General features: G+C 42.3%; 1 protein-coding gene across 4 annotated transcripts in view; it reads right to left on the bottom strand.

Annotated features, from left to right (window-relative positions):
- The window catches only part of LOC106572122 (solute carrier organic anion transporter family member 4A1), a 57,212-nt gene extending 44,472 nt beyond the window's left edge, over positions 1–12,740 (bottom strand). For 2 of the 4 annotated variants that reach the window (XM_014145979.2, XM_014145981.2), the window contains exon 1: positions 12,401–12,740. The gene's annotated coding sequence lies outside the window, so the exon portion shown is untranslated. Of the gene's footprint in view, positions 1–2,224; positions 2,481–12,400 lie in introns of those variants that run through there. The other 2 variants (XM_045696061.1, XM_045696060.1) reach the window with 2 other exon arrangements.
- Positions 12,741–13,101: the final 361 nt, after the last annotated feature.

Below are 13,101 nucleotides of genomic sequence, written 5' to 3'. Positions count from 1 at the left end.
CATCTGACCAGAGTACCTTCTTCCGTATGTTTGGGGAGTCTCCCACATGCCTTTGGGCGAACACCAAACATGTTTGCTTATTTTTTTCTGGCCACTCTTCTGTAAAGCCCAGCTCTGTGGAGTGTATGGCTTAAAGTGGTCCTATGGACAGATACTCCAATCTCCGCTGTGGAGCTTTGCAGCTCCTTCAGGGTTATCTTTGGTCACTTTGTTGCCTCTCTGATTAATGCCCTCCTTGCCTGGTCCGTGAGTTTTAGTGGGCGGCCCTCTCTTGGCAGGTTTGTTGTGGTGCCATATTCTTTCCCTTTTTTAATAATAGATTTAATGGTGGGATGTTCAAAGTTTCAGATCTTTTTTTATAACCCAACCCTGATCTGTACTACTCCACAACTTTGTCCCTGACCTGTTTGGAGAGCTCCTTGGTCTTCATTGTGCCGCTGGCTTGGTGCTGCCCCTTGCTTAGTGGTGTTGCAGACTCTGGGGCCTTTCAGAACAGGTGTGTATATATACTGAGATCATGTGACAGATCATGTGACACTTAGATTGCACACAGGTGGACTTTATTTAACTAATTATGTGACTTCTGAAGGTAATTAGTTGCTCCAGATCTTATTTAGGGGCTTAGCAAAGGGGGTGATGCACGCACCAGTTTTCCGTTTTTATTTATTTATTTATTTTTTGAAACAAGTTATTTTTTTCACTTCACTTCACCAATTTGGACTATTTTGTGTCCATTACATGAAATCCAAATAAAAATCCATTTAAATTACAGGTTGTAATGAAACAAAATAGGAAAAACGCCAAGGGGGGAATACTTTTGCAAGGCACTGTAACTGTGTGCATCACATGACTCTGATCATGATGTGCACTGAAGTCTTACATCATGTATTCAATCCATTACAGCCAATATGTTTACATACTGTAGGAGTACCAGTATGACCTCATAGATGAGCAGCATTGTTCTGACTAGTGCCTGATGATGAATTATGAGGTGATCAGTGCACATTATGGACATCATGATCAGAGTCAGGTGATGCACACAGTCACCCCAAAAGCACTAGCAAGACAGAGGGATACACTCCATACATAGCAGCCACAAGAAAACTACAACTTACATCATACAGTAGACAGAGCTGCAAACAAGAACTGACAGACAGAAAGGCCATGGCACAGCAGGTATAGAACTGCCAGACAGACGGCTGGACAGACAGCCGGGCCCTCAGTGAGTAGGCGTCAGCAGGTTGTCCCTTAGGCCAGCAGAGATCTTGACTGGGGCTGAGGCTAGGCAGTATGACATTGCCAGAAAGCCAGGCCCTGAACTCAGCATGGAGACACAGTGTCTGTCTGTCCGTCCCTCTCCAACATCCAAGCCGTAACGCATCCCATACAGCTACACGCGCTCATTCTAAACAATACGCCACACTATAGGTCCCAGTTCTCCATCTTTAACTGACTATCTGTCACACACTCCCACTGTACCTACGCACTGTCTATGCATCAGTCCCCTGTGTGCATGTTAGTGGCTAGTTTTCCCTCTGGGTGCTTGAAGCGTAAGGCAGGGCCAACCTGAAACACATGGGGCGGACAGGACTCATCCGTTTATGATCCTGGTTATGGCAGCAGTTTTCTGTTATCATTGTCCAGATGCCGTTATCATGGGACATTACCTGCCAATTTAACAGGTAGCTACTAAGCTTCTCTTCATGATGCTTCTGCAGGCTATGCATGATAAGGCTACATGAAATATCAACATGACCAGTGAAGAATTTGAAATATTACGATTTAGTTTTTCACAAGGTGGGAAATAGGTCCTACATTTCCAAATATGTAGTCCATCTCCTTAGCTACAATTTATACAAATGTACTCTGGTTACGCACGTTACATTGTACCCTACCAAATGCAACAGTGACAGCAGCTGTAGTGACACTGGGTCCAGGGTGCCCTTTGGAATCCTACTCACAGTAAGTTGATGTTATTACACTTTACTGCTCTATTATGGAATGCATATACAATACAACTGTGTGCCATAAAACTAGATGCCTTTCATATTTGTGCTTGATACAGGTACCTCAACCACAGTTGATTCAGCCAAGTGTATTCAGAGATTTCCTTTTAGAATTTTGGAAAATGTAAGTAAGACCTATTCAAAAACTGTTTACTGTACATACCAAGTCAGAGTAACTGATCTTCAGTTTTACTTTCCTTTTCCTTTAGATTATTTACCTCCTAAAGATGTGCTGACTGTCTTTTCGTTTCCCTTCTGTTTATATGTATTCCATACAGCAGATGAGACCAGTTCTGTCAGGTGATCCGCTGGGTACATCCACTAGTACAGTATCTAACATACTGTATCCACTGAGCTAAAATGCATTTTAAATCCCGAAAGCTTCCCTCCCAAAGTTTTCCCCTAACAGCAGCAGTAGCAGCAGTTTTAACAGCCTGTATCTCCCTACACAGCAGTTGAGCAGCACATTGCTGTCTCTTGATATCAAACCTATGACCTGCCCAGTCTCCCTTGGGATTGGCACGTTCAGTGTTTTGGATGAGGCCTTTCCATCCTAGTTGAAAGAAATGTGAACTTTGAAACCTCTTGGCTGATCTTGAAGCCTAATCAGCACTTCCTGGTACTGCCTCAGAACAACAGGTGAGTCAGATGTGTAACTGGGCTGTGGGGAGACTCCAGGAACAGATATCCCCAACTGTATTTAATATCAATAGCTTTCTTAATGGACGGTTTCCATTGACACCCATAATATGCCAACCAGTGTGTGATATCCTCCTGTACAGAAAGGTATGTGTGGAAAAATCCCCCAGCCTTCCAGCTCATTGCAGTAACAGTACACCCCACAGGCCACAGCTCACTCTATTGGAGCTAATGAGACTGGACAAGGCAGGCACTGACCCAATAATGGCTTTCCACTTGCTGCTCACTGGGCTAACATCACCCTGCGGCCAATTCTTTATTCAATTTCTTGCAAAAAATAAATCCCATATTAAATAACAGAAGAATACCTTAAATGTACCTTATGCAAAACCATATCAGAGACCCAGTGTTAATTTTTTTATCTCCTGTATGGGTTAATATTGGGTCAAATGACCTATGATTCATTACAGTGGAGGCTGCTGAGGGGAAGACACCTCATAATAATGGAGTGAATGGAATGGCATCAAACCATGTTTGACTTATTTGATACCATTCATATATTCCACTCCAGCCATTACCACAAGCCTGTCCTCCCCAATTGAGGTTCCACCTATTCTCATGTGATTCATTAATTCTTTTCAGCTAAATAATTTAATGTATTAAATTAATAGTTTAGTTCCAAAACGACATAAAAACTCTTTGAAGCTTCTATACTGCAATAGTCTACACACCATATAAATATAATGGATTTTACACAGCATACTACAATTTCACTTCCCAGGGTGCAATGCTCCACCCAGGGCTGTTGGTTGGCTAGTGGTTACTGATAGCAAGCCTAGACAAATACCAAGTAGTCTAAATATAGTGAATTTCACATGACTTTAGGGTTGTGTAATTTAAAATAAAAAATAAAAATCATTTTTAGCAGGCTCTTAGACTTACAGGAGCAATTAGGTTTAAGTGCCTTGCTTAAGGCCACATCGACATATTTTTCACCTAGTCGGCTCGGGGATTTGAACCTGCGACCTATTAGTGGCCCAAAGCTCTTAACCGCTAGGCTACCTGCTGCCCTCATACTATAATGCTCACATGAATGTCATACTGAATATACAGTATGATCATGTCATTGTCAATCAAAAATAATTATAATTTTATTGAATAACGACAATGATACAGTACACTGCACTGCTTTGTAATACCCTTTGCATAGTTGTTTCGGTGGACTGGCCCCTCATCATCTGCTCTGTAATCAAAGTATTCCCATAGTTCGCTTCTGGAGCCAGTTTTGTCAACAAGCTGCAGGCATGGAGGTATGATGTTTTTCATTTTCTCTCTCCTCTCACTTGCTTCTCAAAAGTGGCTTGCATGACAAAAGTCAGCTGCATGACCAAGCCAAAGTAGCCTGGCTAGCTACTGCCACCTTGAAAAGATTCAGACAAATTACTAGACACTCGATCCTCTCAATCGGTATATGACATGAGACACATTTGACCGAAAGTAACACAAATTCTAGTACCAAAATGTTTTTCATGTTCTAGTATCAAAAAAGTACTGAAGTTTTGGTATACCGTGAAACACTAGTAGGAGAGGGGACGGCTTTTTTTACTCTCTCCTCCCCTGGCTGCACCCCAGCAATATTTGTCTTTGGCGGCTGAGAGTCATAAATGGGGACACACCAATGCATCCTTCCTCAGATGTTATATAGTTTATCATATGCATATGCAAATCTACATTTGTGAGTTGGGTGCATACATATGTGATGAATTAAATCAAAGCCAATCAAAGCCAGAAATGCTGTATACTGAGAGGCTTTAAAGGAGGATTGGTCCCTATCCCTCTGACTGTGTGTAGTTTGAGTGATGTAATGTGCTGCCTCAGGCCTATAGGGGTGGGGTGATTTTGATGGGGATAGGTATGAGTTTGTTGAGTGGAGGAAAATTATGTACATTTACTGTACAGATCACTGTGTAAAGGTCCAATTCCATCCAAAAATAACACGCATACCCACACACACACACACACACACACACACACACACACACACACACACACACACACACACACACACACACACACACACACAAATTAACCTCCTGCCCTACTTTTCCAGGCAGGCTCGCTATCTCCTGTTGATGTGTCGGATCGCAGGTGAAACCAACTGGAAGAAATGACCTCCAGTCAGCCAATCAGACATCTCCAAGCCAGACTTACCCTTAAATTAGCTTTCTGAGGGGTGAGGAGAGGCCACCATGTCGATGATGCTAATTAATTACCCGTGTCTGCTGACCCTGATGCTCACTGCCTGCCGAGGTTGAGCTTGCCTCAACTACAGAGATGAAAAGAAAGACTGAAAAAATAAACACAGCGCTACAAATGAACCAGACCTCACAGTGAAGCTACGGAACACTCAGAGCAGGATATAGGTCAGCCAGTTCAACGACATGGAGAGTGGAGGGCAGTGGGAAACAGTGAGGGCCTTCTACGCCCTCAGAGAATGCCTAAGGATTTTTTTTTACTTCCGCCTTCTTGAAGGCCTCGACACGTCACTCCTGAGAGTGCATGCAGTAGCCTAGCTTTCCCACGGTTTAGCTAGCTTTTGTTGTAGTGTGCGGTGCCTACAGACACAAGTGTTATTGAGAAGGATGTTTTTGCTAATTTGTTAACATCGCCCTGAGTTGAGTGCCACGGTGGTGCGCATCGTACAATGTTTAATTCCCTTCATCTGAACATCAGTGTCAGCAACAATCAATCATGTCAGTTCATTACACACAGCATAACACCTACAATTAAATACCTGAGAATACATTTATTTGGGAATATATTACATAGAACAGACATGCTTTGGTATTAGGCTGTATTTAACTCTGCATTGTTGGAAACGGACCAGTAGGTAAGCATTTCAGTGTTAGTCTACACCTGTGGTTTACAATCCATGTGACAAATAACATTTGATTAGATTCATTATAGTGCTAACAAGTCTCACATCAGCTCAGTAATGTAAAATTAATCTAACATGTGAGTCGGTTTGACAGTTGTCTTTCAATGTCAAGCTATTTAAAGTTATTTCAATTATTTTCTTCATGCAAATAAAGACAGGGAAGAGTGGTATCTATCTACAGTACACTAGGCATTGCAATAGCTTGTATCTTCCCTATAGTATTTGACAAAGCATTGCAGATAACAGTAAAGCTTTAAAAGGGGATACAGTATGTTTAAAAATAACATAATGAGCAAATTCTTGTCTGACAACCAAACTAGCCACTATCCAGTGTTGGGGAGTAGTGAACTACATGTACAGTTGAAGTCGGAAGTTTACATACACCTTAGCCAAATACATTTCAACTCCGTTTTTCACAATTCCTGACATTTAATCCTAGTAAAAATGTCCTGTTTTAGGACAGTTAGGATCACCACTTTATTTTAAGAATGTAAAATATCAGAACAACAATATTAGAGACAATGATTTATTTCAGCTTTAATTTATTTTCTTCACATTCCCAGTGGGTCAGTTAGTATTTGGAAGCAATGCCTTTAAATTGTTTAACTTGGGTCAAACGTTTTGGGTAGCCTTCCACAAGCTACCCCCAATAAGTTGGGTGAATTTTGGCCCATTCCTCCTGACAGAGCTGCTGTAACTGAGTCAGGTTTGTAGGCCTCCTTGCTCGCACACGCTTTTTCAGTTCTGCCCACACATTTTCTATAGGCTTGAGGTCAAGGCTTTGATGGCCACTCCAATACCTTGACTTTGTTGTCCTTAAGCCATTTTGCCACAACTTTGGAAGTATGCTTGGGGTCATTGTCCATTTGGAAGACCCATTTGCGACGAAGCTTTAACTTGCTGACTGATGTCATGAGAGTTTGCTTCAATATATCCACATAATTTCCCCACCTCATGATGCCATCTATTTTGTGAAATGCATCAGTCCCTCCTGCAGCAAATCACCACCACAACATGATGCTGCCACCCCCGTGCTTCACGGTTGGGATGGTGTTCTTCAGCTTCGAAGCCTCCCCCTTTTTCCTCCAAACATAACGATGGTCATTATGGCCAAACAGTTCTATTTTTGTTTCATCAGACCAGAGGACATTTCTCCAAAAAGTACGATCTTTGTCCCCATGTGCAGTTGCAAACCATAGTATGAAAGCAGTGGCTTCTTCCTTGCTGAGCAGCCTTTCAGGTTATGTCGATATAGGACTCGTTTTATTATGGATATAGATACTTTTGTACCTGTTTCCTCCAGCATCTTCACAAGGTCCTTTGCTGTTGTTCTGAGATTGATTTGCACTTTTCGCACCAAAGTACGTTAATCTCTAGGAGACAGAACGTGTGGTCCCAAGGTGTTTATACTTGCGTACTATTGTTTGTACAGATGAACGCGGTACCTTCAGGCGTTTGGAAATTGCTCCCAAGGATGAACCAGACTTGTGGAGGTCTACAATTTTTTTTCTGAGGTCTTCACTGATTTCTTTAGAATTTCCTATGATGTCAAGCAAAGAGGCACTGAGTTTGAAGGTATGCCTTGAAATACATCCACAGGTACACCTCCAATTGACTCAAATGATGTCAATTAGCCTATCAGATGCTTCTAAAGTCATGACATCGTTTTCTGGAGTTTTCCAAGCTGTTTAAAGGCACAGTCAACTTAGTGTATGTAAACTTCTGACCCACTGGAATTGTGATACAGTGAATTATAAGTGAAATAATCTGTCTGTAAACAATTATTTGAAAAATTACTGGTGTCATGCACAAAGTAGATGTCCTAAACGACTTGCCAAAACTATAGTTTGTTAACAAGAAATTTGTGGAGTGGTTGAAAAACAAGTTTTAATGACTCCAACCTAAGTGTATGTAAACTCTGACTTCAACTGTAGCTTGGTGGTAGTTTAACTAAATTTAAATCTCGGTAGTGTTTTCAGTTACTTTTATTTTTTTTTACCATGGAGCGGATTTAGCTAACTACTGGAACTACACACTACTTTTTTTGCAAGAAGAAAACATAGTTGAAGTAGGCAAGAATTTCCTTTCTCTTTCAACATCAGACATGTCTAATTCTCACTTGCATTTAATAAATTACACATTCTGTTAACACCTGACTCCAGAGTGATCTGTTCTTGCACTTTGTAGTCTATGACATTTAAGATTTAGATATGATAATATATCACGAAGTAGTTTAGATGTAGTGAACTTCTTTGTGAAGTAACTTCAGTTGAGTAAACTATATTTTTCTTAGGGGTAGCTTTAGCGTAGCTTAAGTTCTTCTGGTGTGAAGTAACTAATAGTTTGGTAAACTATATTTACAGAGTAACTGAGTACAGAGTATTTCTATTCTTATAAAGTTCACTCAGTCATGTTTTCTTTTAGATTTGATGTACGTTACATCACATACTAACTTGACCTACCTCTCTCTCTCTCTCTCTCTCTCACACACACACACACACACACACACACACACACACACACACACACACACACACACAGTATTGGATAGCATACCACTGATAAGTGGTTTGTTTTGGTGGCTACCTCTCCTTATTGTGCCAAATGGAGCTCACTCAGGCAATATCCGTTTGCCAGGCTCAAATGGGGAGCAGGTGGCAGGGAGAGGGAGGAGGCTGAACCTTGCTAACCAGAACCAGGCTGGGGATGCCTAACCAGAGTCCAGACCGTACACGGTTCTCATTGCTATTGCATGGGATTATGGCAGGCATGGTCATGCATACACAGTATAACAAGAAACATGGGGATATGATGTATATAGGTCTTATTCTTTCCTTTGAACTCCTCACCAGCACACACACACACACACATTCAATAATAGCATACGCACACACACACATGCATACACACACACACACACTTAGTTTTACACGACCTTATTCAATATGACCCTAAAATGTATGGTCCTTGGATCAAAACATATTATGATTAACATCTATATAATTTATTGCAACCACACCATGACACATAGAGGATACTCTCTCCATCCACATAGTGGCATACAGTAGGATTGGTCGGGGAGGGTATGGGGGGTCTGGGAACCGCGATTGGTTTAAGACCTTCAACACGTTGCCCTCTGCAACCACTGCTGTCACTCGGTCAACAGGACTAATTTTTCATGTGGTTTTTAAAGTGAGTAGTGGTCTCCTGTGGGATGGGGGAGGGGGGATGCACACCAGAGTCAATGGGCATTTAACAATGGACAAGCTCACATGGGAGACCCCTGTCAATTATGTATAAGGGACAAGGGATCGAGTGTTAGTGAGAATCACTCTTAAAATATGAAAATGTTACAGGCATGGGGAAACAGAGAAGGGTTTTAGTGAGTAAAACTACCATGTGTCAAGTCTGGTCTGGCAGTGGTTCAGATTTGAAATCAAATTCTCACAGAGACTGTTATAGTGTAATGACAATATATCCCCAGGCATACAAGATATAGGGGACATTTCTTTTTTCTTCTTTTTTGTTGTCGACATTTCTGTTTTATTCTGTATGCTATAGGTTTATATGCAAATGTTGGTTACCAAAGGTTACAGACCATAGGATGCACATAATGAGTAAGCATGAGGTTTATCTTTTAGTAGGTTGGTATGCATTCATTGGGGCCTATTTCACGTGCTTTTGTAAAAGAGCAGGTGCACAATGCAGGCACGCCACTCGCACACAGTAGCGTTTGGAGACTGCATGGAAGACATTTTGCCATGTTGATTTAGCCTACGTACGAGGAAGCAACACGAGAGACGCAGGTGTTACTGTTTGACCATAGAGACGCAGGTGTTACTGTTTGACCATAGAGACGCAGGTGTTACTGTTTGACCATAGAGACGCAGGTGTTACTGTTTGACCATAGAGACGCAGGTGTTACTGTTTGACCATAGAGACGCAGGTGTTACTGTTTGACCATAGAGACGCAGGTGTTACTGTTTGACCATAGAGACGCAGGTGTCACTGTTTGACCATAGAGACGCAGGTGTTACTGTTTGACCATAGAGACGCAGGTGTTACTGTTTGACCATAGAGACGCAGGTGTTACTGTTTGACCATAGAGACGCAGGTGTTACTGTTTGACCATAGAGACGCAGGTGTTACTGTTTGACCATAGAGACGCAGGTGTTACTGTTTGACCATAGAGACGCAGGTGTTACTGTTTGACCATAGAGACGCAGGTGTTACTGTTTGACCATAGAGACGCAGGTGTCACTGTTTGACCATAGAGACGCAGGTGTTACTGTTTGACCATAGAGACGCAGGTGTTACTGTTTGACCATAGAGACGCAGGTGTTACTGTTTGACCATAGAGACGCAGGTGTTACTGTTTGACCATAGAGACGCAGGTGTTACTGTTTGACCATAGAGACGCAGGTGTTACTGTTTGACCATAGAGACGCAGGTGTTACTGTTTGACCATAGAGACGCAGGTGTTACTGTTTGACCATAGAGACGCAGGTGTTACTGTTTGACCATAGAGACGCAGGTGTTACTGTTTGACCATAGAGACGCAGGTGTTACTGTTTGACCATAGAGACGCAGGTGTCACTGTTTGACCATAGAGACGCAGGTGTTACTGTTTGACCATAGAGACGCAGGTGTTACTGTTTGACCATAGAGACGCAGGTGTTACTGTTTGACCATAGAGACGCAGGTGTTACTGTTTGACCATAGAGACGCAGGTGTTACTGTTTGACCATAGAGACGCAGGTGTCACTGTTTGACCATAGAGACGCAGGTGTTACTGTTTGACCATAGAGACGCAGGTGTCACTGTTTGACCATAGAGACGCAGGTGTTACTGTTTGACCATAGAGACGCAGGTGTTACTGTTTGACCATAGAGACGCAGGTGTTACTGTTTGACCATAGAGACGCAGGTGTTACTGTTTGACCATAGAGACGCAGGTGTTACTGTTTGACCATAGAGACGCAGGTGTTACTGTTTGACCATAGAGACGCAGGTGTCACTGTTTGACCATAGAGACGCAGGTGTTACTGTTTGACCATAGAGACGCAGGTGTTACTGTTTGACCATAGAGACGCAGGTGTTACTGTTTGACCATAGAGACGCAGGTGTTACTGTTTGACCATAGAGACGCAGGTGTTACTGTTTGACCATAGAGACGCAGGTGTTACTGTTTGACCATAGAGACGCAGGTGTTACTGTTTGACCATAGAGACGCAGGTGTTACTGTTTGACCATAGAGACGCAGGTGTTAGTGTTTGACCATAGAGACGCAGGTGTTACTGTTTGACCATAGAGACGCAGGTGTTACTGTTTGACCATAGAGACGCAGGTGTTACTGTTTGACCATAGAGACGCAGGTGTTACTGTTTGACCATAGAGACGCAGGTGTTACTGTTTGACCATAGAGACGCAGGTGTTACTGTTTGACCATAGAGACGCAGGTGTTACTGTTTGACCATAGAGACGCAGGTGTTACTGTTTGACCATAGAGACGCAGGTGTTACTGTTTGACCATAGAGACGCAGGTGTTACTGTTTGACCATAGAGACGCAGGTGTTACTGTTTGACCATAGAGACGCAGGTGTCACTGTTTGACCATAGAGACGCAGGTGTTACTGTTTGACCATAGAGACGCAGGTGTTACTGTTTGACCATAGAGACGCAGGTGTCACTGTTTGACCATAGAGACGCAGGTGTTACTGTTTGACCATAGAGACGCAGGTGTTACTGTTTGACCATAGAGACGCAGGTGTTACTGTTTGACCATAGAGACGCAGGTGTCACTGTTTGACCATAGAGACGCAGGTGTTACTATTTGACCCTTTTTAATAATAACCTGAGTGAATACAATAACATGCATGAACCTGTGTTGCGCGCTGCATGGCTTTGTTGCGCGACTGCATAGACAAAGGATGGGAGCATGATCGGAAACCCAGTAGGCCTATGCAGAAAAGACGTAGGTGTCTTATATATAAACACCCTCCCTGCATGTCGACCGCTAATTGATCAGATATGTAGGCTATTCAGGCTACAACAGTTAGACCAAAAACAATTCGCTGCTGTGGCACTGTTATAGCGGAATAATAATACCAGGCGAAATTATGCCAACAAGTTTAGTTTCGCCCTATATAATATCCATTTCGTTTTCTTCCGTTGTTTTCCTCGGTGTCACGCCTCAACACTTCCTCTTGTCATGATGGGCAAATCCGGCAGCAAATTCATGCGCTAATAACCAAAAAAGTATTCGAGTGAATCCTCTCATACTCCTGTAAATAGAATATGTGCTAAGGCATATACCAATGGACAGGTAGCCAGTTAAATCCACCTAATTGTAAAATAATGGTCAATAATAATAATAATCAAACAGTCGGTTATCAGCCCATCAGTCAGTATGGTGACTGTATTGTATGAACTAAATAATTTACAGCCTATACAGAATGCCTTCGTAATGCTTCCTACGCAATGTAAGGGATTAAATAGGCTAGATACAACCAGATGTTGTTGATGCTGTACGACGCTTTTGTTTATCTATCAACCATCATTAAGCCCGATGTGACCGAGGAACAACAATGCTTTAATCAGTTTAGGCTATGCAGAGCTATGCAGAGGTTGTATTAATGACTTGGCGTAAAACATGTGCGCCACTGGGTAACGGCATCCACGTTCTTTGGCTTTACAGTAATGACAGCCATAGACCACGAACATGCTGATGCTGGCCATCGGGATACAGAAGTCCTGAGAGTATCCCTAAACGGAACTGGAATGACTGATGTGTCGGATACAAAATGTAAAATACTTACATGTTAGTGTCCTTTTAGGTTGCTACCCGTTGTCTCGACCATGCCATTGGGCGGATGACCATTCCATTGGGTGGATGAAATAATGATTCAAATGTCTACATTGATACGTAACGACGTCCTTCCTTTTTTGTTGGTCCTCCCAGTTGGCGGCAGCGTAGGGTCTCTACGCCTCGATTAGACAGACAGTGACATTTCGATTAGATAGACAGTGTTATTGCGTTTTGGTACACAAGATGTAGCCTACATGAATTTCCAATAGAACCCTGCATTTGCCTTGCAGCATTGCGTTGCAGAGGCAGTGCGTTCTGTCTCTTACAAAAAATATTGCCTTTTTGAAACTGCAGTCAAAGTGCAGTAACTGCAGTCAACTGTGGTATTTTGGACGCAGTAATTGCAGAATATCTGCGGGGTACTGCAGTTAAATTGCTGTTTTACTGCAACATAACTGCAGTTACACTGCAAAATTACTGCAGTTAAAAGAAACGGTGTTATTTTGGACTCATTTAAATATGACCCTGTGATGTTCTTCCACCATCCCCACACTCAGTTTGTGTGTGTGACATTTCTATTGACAGCAGTTATACTGCACTCTGAATGCCATCTTTTTTCGTAAGGGCTGTGGTGCAAATGTAACCCAATAGTACTTTGTAACGAGAATAAAGGATAACTCACCGTGTACTTAGATACATTCGTTTTATTCT

The sequence above is a fragment of the Salmo salar genome, chromosome ssa15 (assembly GCF_905237065.1).
Source record: "Salmo salar chromosome ssa15, Ssal_v3.1, whole genome shotgun sequence".
Classification (NCBI taxonomy): Eukaryota; Metazoa; Chordata; class Actinopteri; order Salmoniformes; family Salmonidae; genus Salmo; species Salmo salar.
The sequence above is the reverse complement of the archived record's forward strand: the minus strand, read 5'-3'. Positions and strand labels throughout refer to the sequence as shown.